At 38.4% G+C, this 18854-nt stretch overlaps 1 protein-coding gene across 4 annotated transcripts in view; it reads right to left on the minus strand.

The window, feature by feature from the left end:
• AOPEP (aminopeptidase O (putative)) overlaps positions 1 to 18854 on the minus strand; it is a 188030-nt gene that overhangs the window by 38915 nt on the left and 130261 nt on the right. The window lies entirely within an intron of this gene.

An 18854-nucleotide genomic window follows, 5' to 3' on the forward strand; every position in this document is an offset into this window, starting at 1 on the left:
CAATCCTGTTCCTCTTCACAGTTACTTCACCACAGATTGTTAAAAGGGCAAACTCATGCCCATAATTAGGTTAGCTATGCATGAATGTATCTGTCTTAATTTTGCCAATTACCTTTGTCTAAATTCCAAAGCCAAAAGATCAACTTTAAAGAAGAAAAACACCATGTTAAACAGCCTTAGATTTCATCATTAGAAAAATTTAACCTTGAAGAAACATCCAAACAGACATAAGACGCTGATTACATAGGTATTAGATATATTTTTTCTGTGAACTATTTCACAAGAAGCTGCCTGTGTGTCACATACCTCTAAAGTCACAGAAGAGGTATCAGCTGCGCTGTAAATGCCCAGTCTGGCTCTGGCAGGTAAAACACGCTCAGGCAAGTACTGCTGTTTTAACATTATGGTTAAACTCTGCAACAGACAGCAATTTTCTTTCATAAACAGCCCTGAAACAAGTGATTCATGATAAATCTAAGTTCCTAACCACTACTAATTGCAAGTGGGTGAGAAAGCATGAAGGTGATTTGAAAGGAATTTCACCGATATTCAAAACAAGCGTTATAACTCGTAAAAGCTGACTTACTCCAAGAATTGGTAAAACACATACAAAAGAAATGCAGTGTTATTGTGAAACAGCCATAAGACAAGGCTATACTTACTGAAAATGCAATTTCAGTTCCACTTGGTGAGAGCATGAAGTCCCTTAACCTGATCATGCCTTTACTGCTGTGGCTTTACAGTATTCGTCTCCTCTTCAGACTATGTACGCAAGCACTTCTTCTTAATCTAAATCCAACCACAAACCAGTCTTAAACATGCTCCACCCTTGCAGTTACATATTGCTGTCGGTGATCACATTGCACCTCTTTCCTTCCCTCCTCCTTTTCTGCACAGTAGCCCTTTTTGTTCAGTGCCCTTCTAGAAGCATTATCTAATAACAGCATCAATTAAAAATTTTAATTTTGGCATTTAAGAAACATGAAACTAGTTTTGACTAATCTTTCAATTCCAGGGGCAATAATAACAAAAGTAAAGCCCTTTTTCATCTACCCCCAAACATATATTAATTTCTAAAAGACAAAGAAGAAGAAATGTCATCCTTTTGCTTTTTGAACAAGATCAGTGTCCATTTGCCTAAAAGCTCTGCTGATTTCACTGGATTTGCACTGACTTGAAGAAAATACAACCAATAATCATATCCTTTTGCTTTAATAGCTGAAATACCAAATAAGTGCACTGAGGTTTGCCAAGGGCAGTATGTATTTCTTAATCTTAGGAATAATTGCACCTTATTTTATATGCAACTTTAATGTAAATAAATGCAATTAGAGGCAAAAGTTGCAGTCTACTGAAACTGCAGTTTCTGTTAATTATGGATACTGTATGATTAGCCTGCTTACAATAAATCATAAGTGATAGTCTGCATCATTTCACAATGGCAATCTCAGCTCACAGGGAGTCTGGTTGGAATAAACAAATAAAGCAACGGTATTTCAACAGGTCTGTATCATTAACAAACCCAGTGTGAACTAGCAGCTTTTCCACTACATACTGCCCTTCTATGTTAACTATAATAGCAAAAAAAATAGTTTTTCCAAACAGAAACAAAGTGTTTACAATGCTGATTGGTTCTGAATGCATCTGCATGCAGCAAAATAATAAGGATCTGTACCTTTCTGGGAGGTATCTCAAAGGAAAGAACAGGAAAGTGACAACAAAGACATGCTGTGATACAGCAGCAACACATTTTTTTTTTTTTGTTCACGAAGCTGCCCAGGTCTTATACAGTGCTGAAAACTGTTTCTCTCTGGAAAATATGTTTTCCCTTTTTTCAGTCCCCTTGGGATCCTTGATCATACAGTTTGAACTGACCTGAAAAGTGGGGGTTGTGGGTGGGGGAATGAGGGTGGTGTCAGCTACGAAAACCCAAACTGTCACAACTGGCTTTTTCAGCATTGTACATGGCTACATTTACATCACCAAGGCAATTGGAGCTTGTTGGCATGAATACTGAAAATGATTGATTTAAGCTTAGCAACCTTGCAATTAAATGACAACATTTGCTTCACACGATAAGGAAATCAAATTAAAGGCCTCTCAATGTATACAATACATCCTTCCTTTACTTATTTATTAAAGCTCAAGCTTCCAGTTCCACCAGTAAGTGCTCTCTCTGTGCCCAGTGGTATAGCGGCAATATACATACTGCGCGCTGTATATCATAATGTGGTTCTAAACTGCAGGGGTAGAGAGAAAGAAAGATTAGTTTAATCTAGATTTTGGATTTGGAAAATTGTAAGGGACATAACGGAAGCTGGCAACTCAGGCAGCTAAAACCTCAACATCATGGGAAAACATACTGCTGGCTTTTAGCCAGTTATTTCTTGAATGTCTCTCCCTGTTCCACTTATACGTGCTACTGTTTACAGCAGTAAATCAAATGTTATTATCTGTTTTTTAAAAATGGGCTGCACGTCATCCACATGAGAAAAATGTGAGCTTCATTGCACTAACTTTTTTTTACTTTTTTTTTTTTTTGTTCTCTGTGGTTTGATTTTCCTGTATTTTTGGGATGTTTACTTAATGTTTGACATCTTACTGTTTCCTCTGGACAGTCAGTTTCTCTAGTTTTGTTGTTTGAGGGTTTTGTGTTTTTTTTTTTCCTTCAAATTACACAGCAAGAGGGAACAAGGGGAAAAAAAAAAAATTAAAAACCTCTCCAGGAAACAGGATTGTAAAACCACAAAATGTGGCAGAGTGACAAAGGGGGGGGGGGGGGGGGGGGGGGGGGGGGGTGAGGTGGTGGGGGGGGGGGGGGTTTATATATTTTTAACTAGCATTTTGAAGGTAATTAGATTTCAAGTTGAGCATTTGAAAAAAAAAAAAAAGGAAGACTATCATACTTCGCTGGATCAAAGGAGAGAGCTTTGACAGGGAATAGAGGGGAACAAAAAAGCATGCTTGCATTATGAAATCAACAGAAGGCAAGAAAACACTGCAAAAAAATAAATTCCATTGATATGGTGAGATCTTCTTCCCACTTTACACATTCCACCCTTTCACCACTGTCGTGGTTTAAACCCAGTCAGGTAATTCGTTCGCTCACTTCCCCCCCTTTCTTGCCCTCCCCCTGCTCTCGGAGGGATGGAGAGGAGAATTGAAAGAATGCAACTCCCACGGGTTGAGATAAGAACAGTTTAGTAACTAAGGTATAACACAAATCACTACTGCTACCACCAGTGATAATAATGGTAGAGGAAATAACAAGGGAAGAGAATACAACACCTCAGCACCAGCCAACCGATCACTTGCCCCCCCAAGCCCGACCAAGCTCCGACCGATACCTCCTCCAACCCTGCAGTCTCCCAGCCCTTCCGGCTAACTCCCAGTTACATCCTGGGCATGACGTGCTGTGGTATGGAATACCTCTTTGATCAGTTTGGGTCAGGTGTCCTGTCTCTGCTTCCTCCTGGCTTCCCCTCCTCCCTGGCAGAGCATGAGGCTCACAAAGTCCTTGGCCAAACCAAAACATCTCTATCAGTTCTGTTCCCAGGCCGAAAGTCAAAACACAGCACTGCACCAGCTACCAAGGAGGAGAAACATGACTGCTACTGCTGAACCCAGGACAACCACTTTTCAAAACCCCTGGTTTTTTTTTCCAGAATTTCAATGTAACTGAAGTAACTCTCTGACTTCCTTCTCATTTTCCCACATTTTGTTTATTTGACACTTGATTAGGACTGTGCACTCACCCACGAAGAGACTATCACCAGAACACAGTGCATGGAAGCAATGAAGGGCTGCACTTAAAACATTTCTAATGTGAATGGCAACTACAAAGTGGCTACTCATGCACGCGCAAGGCCACCTTCCCCAGGGGCAAGTGGGAAGCACTGTGCGCCTGCCGTACAAGGGACAGGTGGGACATGCTGCCACTGGGCACTTCAGGCACAGAAAATATTTCTACCTTGCTTTCAAAAGCCTCTTCTAAGCTACCTGTGTACAACTCGCATGAGCTGTGTCTAAAGGCTTTCAGAGGTGTGGTTTATGTGAGAGAGGCAGCCAAACATACCTGGAAATCTGCAAACACTACAGTTAAGAATTTTGCTATTTGTGGCCAAAACTACTAAACTCATTAATACACAATTCAAGGCAGAATAACCACGCACTGCATGATGCTACCTAGCACCTACAGAAGGATTTTGTCAAACTGTATTTTGATGTTACTAATTTTCTCCCACATTTGCATTTCTAAGTTTTAATATCAAGCAACTGTAATAGTAATTAAATAGCTAGAAACAGAAGTAAAACCTGTTGTATTCTGTGCAATTATTGTTTAAAATCCACATCTTTCTATTTCACATACAAAATATCTTCAGTAATCCACAATGAGTTTATATTGGAAACAGTGCTCAAAGCTGTCCTCAAAGTACCTTATTATGAAAGACAGGTGAAAGTAGTCTTTACTGAAGTGAAATTAGTATTCAATGTGAAGTAAGAAGATACTGTAAAGGAAGTCAAGCACGGAAACAGAGGCTCAAATTAAGTATTTGTATTTTTCCACATGAAATCTGACGTTAGTTTTCTAGTTATATTAACTTACTACATACAATTTCATAATTACATTTTATGTAACACTTCAGTAAACATATTAGGTAAATATCACAGGCACTTTAGGACAAGAGACCTTGGCCATGTATTTAAGATTAGTTGCACGTTCCTGATACACTGCGCTACTGTGAAAGAAGTCCTACTGTGAATAACTCGACTTTTCCCAATTATATAAATTAGCAAATATATGGAAAAATTAATCTGCAGCACATTTCTTAATACAGATTTTATCACAACTTGAATGGAGCAGTGCGGGAAGTTATGTTCAAATAGATGTTACATACTTTTTTTTGCACATTTGCACCTTTAATATGAATTGCAAATAGAACTGCGTTGCAGAGCAAATTAGTAGGTCCTGATGTAAAGTACAAACGCAGTTTTGCTGTACTTTCCTGACAGGTGTGCATATAATAATACGCCATTATTGAGAATATCATAAGTTCCATACAAACCCCTTAAGAACAGGCAAGACAACATCTAAAACGTAATACAGTGAATGGATAATTACAACAGTTTATGAATGCTGACAGAACTGGCTAAACCAAAGTCTAAAACTTTTTAAGAGGACCTCACAAAATTGTCTTCTGACAACAGTGCTAGAAAAAAAAAAACAACAAAAAAGAGGACATAAATCTGAAAATATTAAAAATCTAACAAGTCTGTACAGGGGACATTAACACTTTTTCGTTATGTTACATGAGCTGTCAACGACTCAAAAAGACACTTGCACATGGTTTTTAGAAACAAGGAAGTCTGAGTTGCAACTGCTTTGCATCAGATTTACGTTAAGCGTTTAAGACATAAGAAATTTGATTTTGCAGCAGTACTTGTCGAGACAAAATTCCCGTATATTTCAGTGAAACTCATCTGCATAAGGACTGTAGGGTGGGGCACCTCCTGAGTAATCATGTTAACATACACGCGTTATGATAATTTAATTTTATTCTGACGTTATATTCTTTTGGTCAGATTTAAACTTCCAGCCCAAAGCCGAAACATGTAAACATTAAATAGCATGACATAAAGAAAAAAGTTCTGCAGGAAACAGCCTTGCTCAAATGCAGCCGAGGTTGAAGTCAGCATGTAATGTACTCCTAACTGCCCTGTTCAGAGCTTTTATTATTGAAGACACTTGCACACTGCATCTGTTCTTATTTAGGGATAGCGTATCTACTGATATAGAACAAGTTAATTTAACCTAAGGAAAAAAAAAAGTTTCAAAATAATACATGTATGCAGAGCAGTATAAAATCATGCTAACCTACATGCTTACAAAATAGTAAAATCCAGTACAGATGTATTTTCAAACTCATAACACAAAGTTTTTAGAAACTAGCATGAAGCTACAATAGAACCTAAACCAAGAAAGCACATAACTAATACACAAGAAGTACGTATTATCAAGGCATTTTCTCATACATGCTTTGGTCACTGGAGATCGGTCCAAAACTTGTTCTAGTAAGTTGACTTCAGATGTCTCTGACTACATTACAGAAACAGTTGTGGCCATGTAGACAAATAGGTAAATGCTAAGCCTTGCTTTTGCACTGGGAACAGCCAGATTTGTATGAACAGTGAAAATGGGAACTCTGAATGGCACTGGATGGAAGGCTTACAATTTACATCTCAGCTATAGAACCAGAATGTAATGTACTGTTACAATAATTCACTGCATGAGAAAATTAGGGGGTTTATTTATACATGTACTGTGAAGCCAACACTGACACCTTTACATATCTATACTTCCAATGTTTAAGCCTGTACAGTAGTGGCAGAATAGAATCTTTTCTTCCAGTTTTGTACTACTCTTTATTGGAATTAGGAGCTAACCAAGATTTACACATTCATAAGCCCCATGTAAACTCTGTGAATCTTGGCTTCTGAGCTAGAGGAACTATGTTTACAGTGTCTGTACACTTCCAACTTTGTAAAAGGATGAGTGTACTTCTGCCTATGGTCCTGCATGCAAGAAAGATCCACCAAATGGAAGAGAAGCTTAAATGTTTACAGTGGAGTTTAAATAGTCTTTTCTAGATAAATTTCCTTTCTAAAGAAATGCAACATTAAAAACAAAACAAAAAAAGGTAGCTAAATGAAGTGAGCTTAGTTGCTTTTTAGTTCAGCTCGTACTAAAAACCCCATCCCTATTATAAAAGCTGCCCTCCCATCTGGCAATGCTGATGGATGAGGCAATTGAATGAGCGTGGAAATTGAATTTCCCTCTTTCCCTGTAGGTGGCCCTTACGGATCAGTGTACAGGAGTGTCAGAACTCTGCACCACTCTTGTCCATGATTCATCTGTTCCACGGACATAATCCTTCAGACTGCAGCTCCCTCAGTATAACACTACCTAGGGGAGATAAATACAATTTAAAAAAATAAATAAAATCTGTATCTCTCTTTGAAACAGTGATTTAAGATAAATGTCTATTCACAACAGACATTTGCAATAGGAACTGTCATTGCAGGCTCCTACTAATCTGATTTAAGCATGATTTTGTTTCCACTCAGGAAGCTTAAATTAATTTAGCTGTTCCTGAACACTGTTACAGAAAGATGAAGTACCCAGTGGATCACTACTACAGTTCCTAGCTCAACAGCCACGTGTGCTACACAGTCAGTTTATGCTGAAAATTTATTTACTTTAGCTACCATTACATGAGGTATTTATACTATTACACTGTTATCCCATTACATTCAGGTTTTAGATGCATAGATTGCCTAGAAAAGCAGAAGAATTCAGATCCTTATGCGTTTCATGCATGCTAAATTACCAGCTCTGAGAAGATCTCTGGCATATTCCCCACACTGATGAGACACTCTCATTAATGTACCCCAACACTGTGAAGTCTGATGTGATTTATTTCCCATGATTGTCTGCTTTTCCATTCTAGAGTAGTAATAGTAGTAGTTGGTGGTGGTGATAACAATAACAACAAAAAATAATAATTCTTCAGTAAACTTTCAGTCCTGAATTTATTTTTACTTTAAAAAGCTTTGGTCAGTAATTCATCCTGTGCATGGAAGACATCATTTTGGTGAGTAACAACAGGCAGAACAAAAAGTAATAAAAAAGTGTCAAAATACTATTTGTTTGAATAGGCAGTTCTTTTGTTCAACTCTTCCGCCATTATGTGGAGGAGTCCATCAAGGCAATTAGAAAATCAACACACCTGAAGTTTCCTAACTCTTGGATTTTTCTTCTACTGTCCCCTTAAAAATGAAAGGTAAACACTGATAACTAAATTAAGACAATGAATTAAGACAGCCAAAATCACTGTTCAAGGGATGTCTAATTACATGAAGAACTTCCTCAGAGCATCGTCTGGTCCTCTGTGAATGACTCTCTTGCTATATACACAAGAGCAGGTATCACGAGACAACCCACAACCAGACAGATTGCTATCATGATACAAGGAGATGCTTTGTCATTATGCAAAAATTTATGGTGTGGCTAACACTGCTGGCACTCAAAGTAAAATAAATAGATGTTTCCAGTCATCCCCTTGACGCAAACAGCGATGGGAAATGTCCAAGTATCATCACCACAATCAACATCTGAAGTTGAATTGTGTGCTATTCCTGGCTGATAGGCCAAGGGTCTCCCTACTGATTTTTCATTTAAATCCACAGACTGCTATCTATGAATGGCAAGCAGCTCACCTCCCCTCCCCCCTTGCCCCCCACCCCCCATCTTCTTTACAGTTTTCTTTTTAAAACAGAAGTTCAACACACAGCTCAGGAAACACTGTAAGATGAAGCTGGCTGCACTCCTAGAAATAAAAAAATCAAAGTTTCAGTAAAACCTGATGTCTCCCTGTAAATTACACCTTAACCCCAACCCCCAAAAACAAACAGGAAAATATACTATTACATAATGTCTGAAAATTCAGAGACTATATTCATTCACGGAAAAAACTTCTGCAAGTGAAATGAACTAAAATTATTTTCTCTGTTTATCACATAGCAAACAAGATATCCAGGTACCTTTTTAACCTGTGCCTTCCTGGAAATACTACACACTTTGTATTTATCAGGGAAAGTAAACATTGGTCTTGGTGTAGCTAATCTTATTAGCACAAAAACATGCTTAAAAAGGCAGAACTGAACACTGTGTTTTTACAGAGGCATGCTACAACAGTTTCCAGTGCGATCCCCAACCCCAACACTTCCTGACCAGCTATCCAAACTCATGCTACTGAGGTAAAGACATAATAGCCTTCCTGCTTTCAAGTGTATTTTCAGAGAATTAACTTTATTTGCAAGTGACACATCCGCAATTCATTCACTGCTAGTCTCAGTCTACAATTTAATCCCATGACAATCACATCATCTTTCAGATCATTCATGTGGCCATCACTGTAAATGAAACATTTGTGGCCAGTCCAAAACACAGACAAGATCAAAGGAGCTATATAAAGGCAGCCCCACTGTGGTGACATTACATGCTGTGCCTATAAAATTATACTACTGCTTCCACTGACACAGCTCTCTCTCAACAGTGAAACTGTACCAGGCTCTGTAACACCTGAAGTAAACAGAAGCTTCCTTCTCAAGAAAGTAAACAACAATAATCCCAACACCTGCTCAAAGGAAAGCACTATCATGTTGCTTTATGTAAAAGTAAAAGCATTTTATTTCAAAGACAACATGGAGGCACAGAAACCTTCTGCAAGATGGAAACATACAGGAAGACTTTTTCTCTGCACTGTATTATTCTGGCAAAAGGAAAGGCTTCTGCTCTCAGAGGCCTGTTTCCTCTGCAGACCTTCACAACCTGCATCTCTGCCCACAGCCCACAAGGAATCTCCCTCCAAGAGGCACAGATCTGGTGCAGAGTGTTGACATTTTGGGCAAAGCATCAAGCGTAAGTATAAGTTTAAAACCAAAACTAAGTGCCACTGGATTGTGCCACAGAAGTTAAGGCCTGTGGCTGCTCCTGCTTGCTCTGGTTTGGCCTAACAGCCACACAAATAAGTAGCAAGGACACTAAGCTTCTGAAAGAGCACATAAGGTTGAAACATACTTAGCACTGTGTAACTCTGATCTCTGTACTATAAACCAAAGATTGAAAGCCTGAAAGTTATGAAACGAACACTCATTGTCTGAATGGGTGAAAGAAGCACGTATCTAAGCGATGAGATTCTTAGAGTGCTCTTAACCCTATTTCTATCAGAATTATATTTAATACATGGCCATTACATAAGCTGGGTTCCAAGGGCTACTGAATCCCCTGGATGGTCCACTGACTACCCCTTTCTAGCTCCCTTTTGTTGCAGTAGGATATTTAGCAGAAATGGAAAGCACAGTCAGCATGGTAAGGCCACATTAACTTGCTGAAAATGGGCTCAATAACAGCTCTTTTTTGCATTAGTTCTATGACTAATGAGGCCAGTCTATGAGTCAACAGCAAGAAAAGTATGTATTAATTTAGCAACCAAATAATTCCAGAATATATGAAACAAAGCCCATTTCTACTACCTCAGGCAGTCACCTTTTTTGTTACTTCTGCACCATGAATGTGAGTTACGACTACATAGCACACAAAATCAGTGCAAGTTCTTTAGAAGTGGTCGCTCCTTTCTTCAGTCCTTTTATGTCACAGTTGTTCATATCTATTATCTCTGTGTAAAGATAACCAAACAAAAGCTACATTTATAAATCACTCAAATCATATGAAATGATACCTCTTGTCAAATGCAAACCAAATGCTATGTCACTCAAGCATGTCTCAAAATACATGGCACATTTAGCAAAAATAATTATTTAAGAAACTGTAGGTTCAGAAATGAGTTGATATATCCAAATATGTTCAACAGTAGTCAACAGCACAGAAATATCACTTTTCACACAGGTGTTAGGCTGAGGAGAAAGCCCAATACTGAAATACCTAACTGTTTTAACTTGAAATCTGTAAAGAAAAATAACTGTTGTGTTCAGTTATTTTGCAATACAGTAAGAATAATCTATGTTGTGTAACTTGCTTTTAATGAAATATACATGATATTGAAACCAATGATATTTGTTTGAATGGCTGAAGTAGGAATTTACTCCTCAGCACAGCGGTCTCACAATGACTGAGAAACATTTTTCAGGAATGTCCACACCTCACAGTTTGGCGCTGCAACCCTAATATTCTGATAGCAACATTGCAGGACTTTAAAAACTGATGTTTAAAAATATAAGCAAATAAAAAACAAAATGAGCTATTTTAAAAATACTCAGGAATGTCTCTGCATAACTTGATCTATTTCAAGATTGCCTCCTGGCCTTACCAGGGCACTTAACAGCTTTAGTGAGAAGCTTGAAAGAAAAGAGGAGAAACAAAGAGACTTTACACAAGAAGGCAATTTTTGCCTCTCATTTACTTTTCCTTAAATAAACCCTGGTTACAAGCTAGAAGCATAATTTTAATACCACTTGAAAGTGGCTAGAAATAGATTGTAGCCTCATGATTACATGGTGGGGAGAGGCAAAAAGAAATACAGTGAGCTACTGAGTCTGCCGATAAAACTTAGAAGCTTGTTATGGAAACCTTATAATTCTTCCTAAATCTGGTTTTCTCATTCAATTGCTAACAGCAACTACTATTTGTTTGAATCAGCAATAAAAAAAGCAGAGTCTGGCTCACTGCAGTTGGCACTTTGACACAATATAATGGAGAGGTAATACATATTTTCATACTGACCATTTTAAATGGTCAGTATGAAATGGTCCAGATGCTGCAGCCTACTCCTGAAGGGATAACTTTCCATATCATGAGGCCAACACAAACACACAAAGTTACACCTTCCATTTATGTTGCCATCTCTCAGTGACAGCCATACTACCAGAGGTTAATCAAGCTCTTGATGTTCTGGCTGGGCACAAGTACCAACTCTATAGCAGCATTTACTATAAATGGTGTCTGCTCTCCTTTTAAAATGGACACAGTACATGGTAGAATTCACGTCCCCTAAAACAGCTGGTTTAACATAAAAATGAGTTTTTGTTAATGCAAATGAAACACACCAGTAATTTTATTTTGATGCATGATTTACTATGTATGTAAAGGGTCAAGAGTTAAGGAAAAACAGATGAACTTTAAAATATTTAGAAGTAAAGAATTCACATCTTCCCAAATTATAAAACTTTCTGGAGTACTTTTGAAAGCTCATAAATACACTCCTTTCCGCTTCTACAACAAAACAAAATTACATATTTGAAGTTCTCGTACTCAACTATCTAGCAAAGCAGAAGGCCCCACCTGACAACTTCTCGGTTTTATGGCAAAACACCACGTGGACATGATGACTGAGATAGGGTCATACTTAGAGCACCAAAATCAGCAAGTTCTAAACTTATACCAACTTCAGACTTTGAAACTAGAATAGGAAGATTCATGAACAAAGTAAACCATGCTCCTCCTCTCATCAGTCTGAACAGTTCACAGCGCAAAACTGACAAGAAACAAGTTCATTTAGGTCAACAATTGTGCATAATCTGGGTACTATATTTCACTTAAAAACCAGCAAGTTTTGATGCAGTCAAGTGACCACAAAGCTCATTTAACAAGGGACATTCAAGAACAAAGAGATGGTAATTTCTAGTGTCAACCTGCAACCAACCAACCACTCCAGATTTAAGAGGCTCTACTGCCAACTGCCTCGGGCCACCTCTCTTTTCATAAGGTAGAATTTCAGACGCAACACCCTACCCCACCAAAATCAAACCCCTGTTTTTAAGCAGAAAGCCATTTTACAGAAGTTCCATTCACCTGCCACTGGAACGGTCAGATGTAAACACTTTACAGTGTCAGCTGAACAGGACAGAGAACCATTTAGGTTTCTATCAAGCTCCAGTGCAACTAGCTTCAGGTGTTCCCTTTATCCCTGCGCCCCCCCCCCCCCCCAATAATAAAGAAAGAGTACAATGGCTCAGGAGAATCCTGGCGGTTTCCATCAGCCCAAATAACAGTTACAGAAGATTTTTTTTTTTTTTTTTTGACAGAGGGGAAAGAGACCAAATTGAAGGGGCTCCTGCGGTTGCAGTTAAGAAGAACTCTAAAGCATGGAATGAACTGAAGTTGTCTCCCAAAATCATTCTCGAGACTAGAGCTGTTGACATAAAACTCCATCATGTGTGAGTAGCACAGAGAGGAACGAAGAAGTAATTCAGGATTACGTCTCCATACTTTGACATGAAAACAGAGTTGGAGCTATGAAACACTGCTTAGCAGTCAAGCTCTGGACAGAAGTGCTCCCCAGTGCTTAATTCTGAATACTCTAGTATTAAAAATGCATTTTCCACACCCTGTTTTACAGACATTCCCTGTGCAAAATGAGGTTTGAAATAATACGCACTAGCCAAACCATAACATATTACATATGGGAAAGAAACAGCTATAGAGTACAGCAGGTAGTATTGCACTGTTCATATTATGGGACAAAGCAACACAAGCCATGAAAATGCAGTATCTATTCTATATGAACAATCAAATATAAAAAAACTTAGCCACTTTTTTAGATTTCTAGGAATCAGTAATAAAATTACACTTTTTTCCTTTCAGCCTTCAGACAACATTATCTCATTAAAAAAAGCTTGCAAATGGTTCACCTGCAATTAAGATACATTTCTGGACAGCATCACTATTCAGTGACTCTCCATTTCATGGAGTATCTCGTACATTTTGTTGTGGTAGATAAGTACATCGGAAATGAATGAATTAAACTGTTGAACAACCTTTGATCAAGAGTGAACTCAATGTTTCAGCACAGATCTGATGTGCTGCAACAACTAAGCACGCTGACGTTAATCTAAAAGTGCTCTATTGAGGTAGTTTAACAGTTAGGGTCTTTTTGCTTGGTTTGAGGGGGTTTGGGTTTTGTGGTTTTTTTTTTTGTCTTTGTTGTTTTTTAATTATCATTTACCATTAAGTATCATTTATTTCATGAGTTTTCCCACCCATTGTCATTCTTCTACCCTACCCGGCAAATTCCGCCTAAAATCACAAGTCCTGAACCAACTTATTTAGCAAAAGTTTTGGTGTTTTTCCCACAGGTTTCTGCTGCAAGGTTTACAACTCAAAATATATTCCTACCATACTTCAGCAGAGTAGCACCATACTGTTTCTCTAAACCCCTCTACAGTATGAATTAAGTAAAGCTTTATTTATGTCCCAACTTAAAGGGTGAACATTGTTGACACACATTTTACGCATGCTGCAGCAATGCTGTTCTGCTGTGCACATGCCAAATCCTACCACAGAGCTGGCTGGCTGCTGATCACAATTGAAGTGATGTCTGTACTAAGCTTTTTTGTCTGAACATCAAAGACACTGAGATCTTGCAACCGGACTGTGAAGTTTTGGTACACAACTAAAGCACTGCTTCAGGGTAAAATAAAGAGTTATTGTTGTCTAAATGCATCAGTTAATCTTCAGACCACAGCACAGTCTCTTTAGTCAGATTCTGGATCTTTAAACAGAGCAAGTAGAGAGTTAGCTTAGATGCCAAAAAAAGCTGCCAGCAAAGCCAAAGAATCATGAAAGGAACAAAAAATTAACAATGACCATTTTTTGTCAGGAGAGATAAAGGGATAATGACAAGACCATAATAAGCACCACATTTTATTTCAAGATACTATGTACCTGAGCTCAAGAGATGCTGTGAATATTAAGTATATCTAAATATTTACCTGTCTTCCTGAAACTATTAATTTTCTGTGTTAAAATGCTCAGGGCTGTGCTTCATTTACACCTAAGCCCTCAATACCTTCCTGCACTGAAATAAAGATTCCCTGGAAAATGGACACAGCAAACACTTTTTAAAGCTCTATTAATAAATCGACAGACATCTGTATTTTCTGCCTTCTCTTCCTTCTTAGGAAACCACTGCTGCACAGTGGAAAATGTTATGCTACACTGAGGTACTCTATAGGCTCTGTTCTACACTGGTTACAGCTCCTCCCAACACATGAATTAAGAACACTGCACAGATGATCAGTGTGTGAAAGACTTTGGATTACCTGAAAACAAACAGGAAGCATCAGTCTCACTGCTACTGGTGTCAGGCTGAGCAATATTACCCAAATATACATTTGTTAATACTGGTTATAAAATTGGCATCAATTCAAAACCAACATGCTTAAGGCATAGTGAAGTGGGCTCAACGCACAAGGCTGTGTTGTGAAAATTCTTAATGGGCACTGTAACATTTCATTTTTTCTGTTGAAATTTTATAGATATTAAGAAAGGACTATATCAACATTTCCATTCTTAAAACTTGCATTTTGAGTGAAATGGTTTCACTGTCAAATCAAAAAGAAATTCACACAAGACAGATACTTTTGTATCAGATGCATTATTTTGAAGAAAAATAAAAATCAGATCTGATTAATACAAACTTTCAGCACTGCTCAGAAGAGCAGAGTGAGGATGGGCATATACACTTCTCAACAGCAAACACACTGTTCATTTTTAAAATCAGAAATTAATGCCTGATCATAGCATTTTACAGACACCAAATAAAGCGTCATTTGTTATACTTTGCATTTATCCAGTGGTTCTCTCGGCGAGATGGGTTAGGCTTGTCTCACAATCCATGTCAAAGATCATACTCTATCCTCTGGATAGTCAATCAGATACTATAGCAACTGAGTAAATATACCTGATTATTTTAAAATGTAGGTTCAAGACTGATTTTCTTCTATGTATCTTACTTCTAGAAACTATTGTACATCATTCTTTTTGAAATGGAAAATTCCATTAAATTTGACAAATTACACAGTCAAAGCTGGAAATATTCTGATGTGTGATATATATACCACTACATACAACAGCTCTCTACAACAGATGCAACTACTCTGTAACACAGCACCAGACATTACTAAGGTTCTCCTGTACTCCTGCAGAGGCACTGTTTTCCTTCATTTGCAAGAAAAGGAATCATCTATAGCCCCCTATTCTTTCTTTTCTCCTCACTGACTTTAGAAAGCTCTGCCTGGTCTTTGAAGGTCTCGTCTTCATCAGCTGGGAGACAGTTGGTGCTGTACACTGGGAGGAAAATAAGAACAACAAAGATCATCACCATTGCACGACCTCTTGGCCTGCAAGGCAATAAAACACACTGCACTCAGAATCTGCCAGCTGACATCACTACAGGGTGCTTCTGTGATGAATGTAAGAATTGATTTAAAGCAGCCGTTCTTCACATCTTATGTGCATGTTACAAAGGAGGATATTAGGATAGGTCTCCTACCCAGCTGGGAGAGAGGCAGAGAGACAAAACATAAAAAATAGAAAAAAAGAAAAAGGCCAATGGAGGGCCAAACAAAGGGCCAGATGGTGACAGCAACCCAAATTTTCATTAAGTTCACTATGCCAGTCAGATCCTCAGAAAATTAAAGGACTGGATAAGAAGAACAGGCGTAACATCTTCTTTCTGATCTTGTTTATACTATGAGAAATGTACCTAAACAAGCCAGATTTTCCACCTGTTTTAAATTAACGTGTAACACAGTCCAAAAGAATACTCCTCTAGTTAAGAATATTATTTACATGCGCTCTGTGGGAGAGGCCAAGTAGTGTGCTTCAAAATTGGCTCAAGAGTCTTAGCCCAGCTTCAGAGATAACGTAAGTTTTTTTATGACCAGACAACCTGGGTGGAGCTCAACACTGATTCAGCCTAAATGAATCCACATTCTGTATAACTTAGAGAAAATGTAAGACAAATCACCCAGACTCAAACACCTGTTTTCACAATGCTGAAAGAACACCTCCCACAGTGCCTGATCTGACTTTTCTTAAAATTTTATTCACAAATAAAACCTAAGAACATACTTAGAACAGATTTTGTATTCCCTTCAATCTTCTTGTAAGATATTTCAACAGTTAGCCCTAGACCCTCTATTAATCTAAGGACCTCATCAGAATGTACTCAGTACCTTCATGTTTGTCCTAACATGTATGGCTTTGTCCGATCACATCATATTACCCTATTTGAGGTAAAGTACGTGGCCAGAAAGTCTTGTTCATGAAACATTCTGCACTGAAACAAGAGCCCCGAGTTGCTAACATTATAACAAATAAAACTGTATTTTTCCCTTACACAGCTTTACATGCAGTAAGTGCATACTACAGAAGGCACTGGTGCAATACGAACAGTAGCAACACCAAGCAGTTTTGACCTCGCGTTCAATACTCATGTTTTTTCAAAGTTCTTTACTTTTGTGCTCATGTCACAATTCCTGACAAAAACATTACAAAGTACAGGAAAGGATGAACAGGCAGTCTTTGAAGCTAGAAGATAAAGCCAGTAATGAATGGAGAACCAGCCTAATTCAGGAGCAGAGGTCTACAAATCACAGACTGTGAATCACCACACTAGGTGTTCTTTGTAATAACCACTGAAATAGGCATTGCAGACATCTGTAGTGAACTCAAGTATTACGTTGAGTCATTTGCAGAAAACCAAAGGTGAATTAGTTTGTCTAAAGGCATTCAGATAATGAGCACAAAAAGGAGAAACAGACTTGCACATCCTGATTCCTAGTTGAAGGTGCACCCTAGAGCCTAGTGTCCCTTTGACACTACTGTTCAAGAAAGATAAGGCTGCACAAGCAAGAGCTTTGCTCCATCACAACATTGTGATGGAGCATTGTGTAGCAAAGCTGTGTTGTTCCAAAAGCTAAAGAATCCATGCAGTCCAGGTTTCCCTGGATATGTGTCCTGTGGTTGACTGTAAACTCTCCTGAAGCTTATTCAGCTACTTCTAGGGTCTTTCTACAGAAGATTCATTTTCTTTTCTAAAGATTTGTTTCTAACAGATCACAACCTCTTCTTCAATGGCATTATTTTCTGATTCTCCTTCCTCTACCTGGCTAGTGTTTACTGTGTTAGCTGTCTTTGACATCTGTCTTTGCCGTACTTGATTTAAATAAGCCAGGTTACTAGAGAAAACATATGGATAAACACAAATACACTGAAATTAGCTTCATGTGAGCATATGTGATAGGAAACAAGACTAAAATAATCTTTGATCCTTTTAGGAGGTGAAAGCATCCATAAAATCTCTGAACAGCAACTATTAATACCACAATATCACAAGCCCAGCCCCTGCAGTTACCAACAGAATTTCCTGAGAGCTGATACGCTTTCTTCACCTCCTCTGAAATCAGATGGGAATATTCTTGAAGCAAATACATCCTTGTAGGAAACAATTAAGGAAAAGGGTAAATAGGAAGAAAAAATGACTTCAGTAATATAGATAAAACACTGTGTAAGTGAACTTGCGGTTGTCATTCAAAGCTATGAAATGGGGGAGGACTCAATTTTCACATCTAATCTCTTCTCTGGTAGCACTACTGGAGAAACTGGAGCACTGGTAGGTCAGTGGCTGGACTTTGGCAGAGAGGAGAGAAAAGCCTATGTGGCGCTAGGGTGACTTCTTAAGTCAGCTGAGACTATTCCCAGTTCTATGGCTTGGAGGATCTTCAGGCTGAAGAATTCAGCCTAGCCTGAACACAGACAGCAACTCCAGGGGCTCTAAGATCATGTCTTGACATCCTATATTGTGTATTCAGTGCCATCCTCCTTGAAAAAAGAGAAATATGGAATGTGGAAAATTATTTGATAGTAGCTCAAAAGATAACTGGAGTAAACCAGGCATAATAACATGAATACTACTTAACCAATGCAAAGATTTCTAAGAGTAAAGGAAAACAAATACCAGAAAAAAACCACAACTGGAAACCCTAAAACCTACCCAGTGGTAATACATAAATGGGATTATACTAGTTCAGAGGGAAAAAAAAAAAAAAATTCTAATGCCAGTATGCATTGCAGTTTTAGGGGAAGTAGGTCCTTTAAAATGAATATGATTTTATTCTGTAAGAGTTGGGTAAGATATCTTGGCTAATGACCCGTGGGGAACTATCAGTGAACAGAGATACCTGCAGAAGGGATCTGTCATAACACAGCTTCTCAACTTAGGGGAAGGGAAGCCTCACAGCACATAACACAGAGCCATCTACTTCACTGCTATCCACAGAAAGAGACAAGAACTCCATTGTTGTCCCTCCACAGCTTACACAAAGCTACACTGTTTAATCTTGAAATAGTGAAGTCCAGGGGACTCTCCAGGAGGCCCATAAAGTTCCTTCACTGTAAGTAAGGACCACCATGCCAAAACAACCATGGTGGCAGAAGAATTCAGAGCCACTGCCTCAGCAACAGTCAGCAGGAGAAAACTTGCTAAAAAACA

The sequence above is a fragment of the Pezoporus wallicus genome, unplaced genomic scaffold (assembly GCF_028554395.1).
Source record: "Pezoporus wallicus isolate ANWC-B61680 ecotype Strahan unplaced genomic scaffold, APGP_CSIRO_Pwel_v1 contig_371, whole genome shotgun sequence".
Classification (NCBI taxonomy): Eukaryota; Metazoa; Chordata; class Aves; order Psittaciformes; family Psittacidae; genus Pezoporus; species Pezoporus wallicus.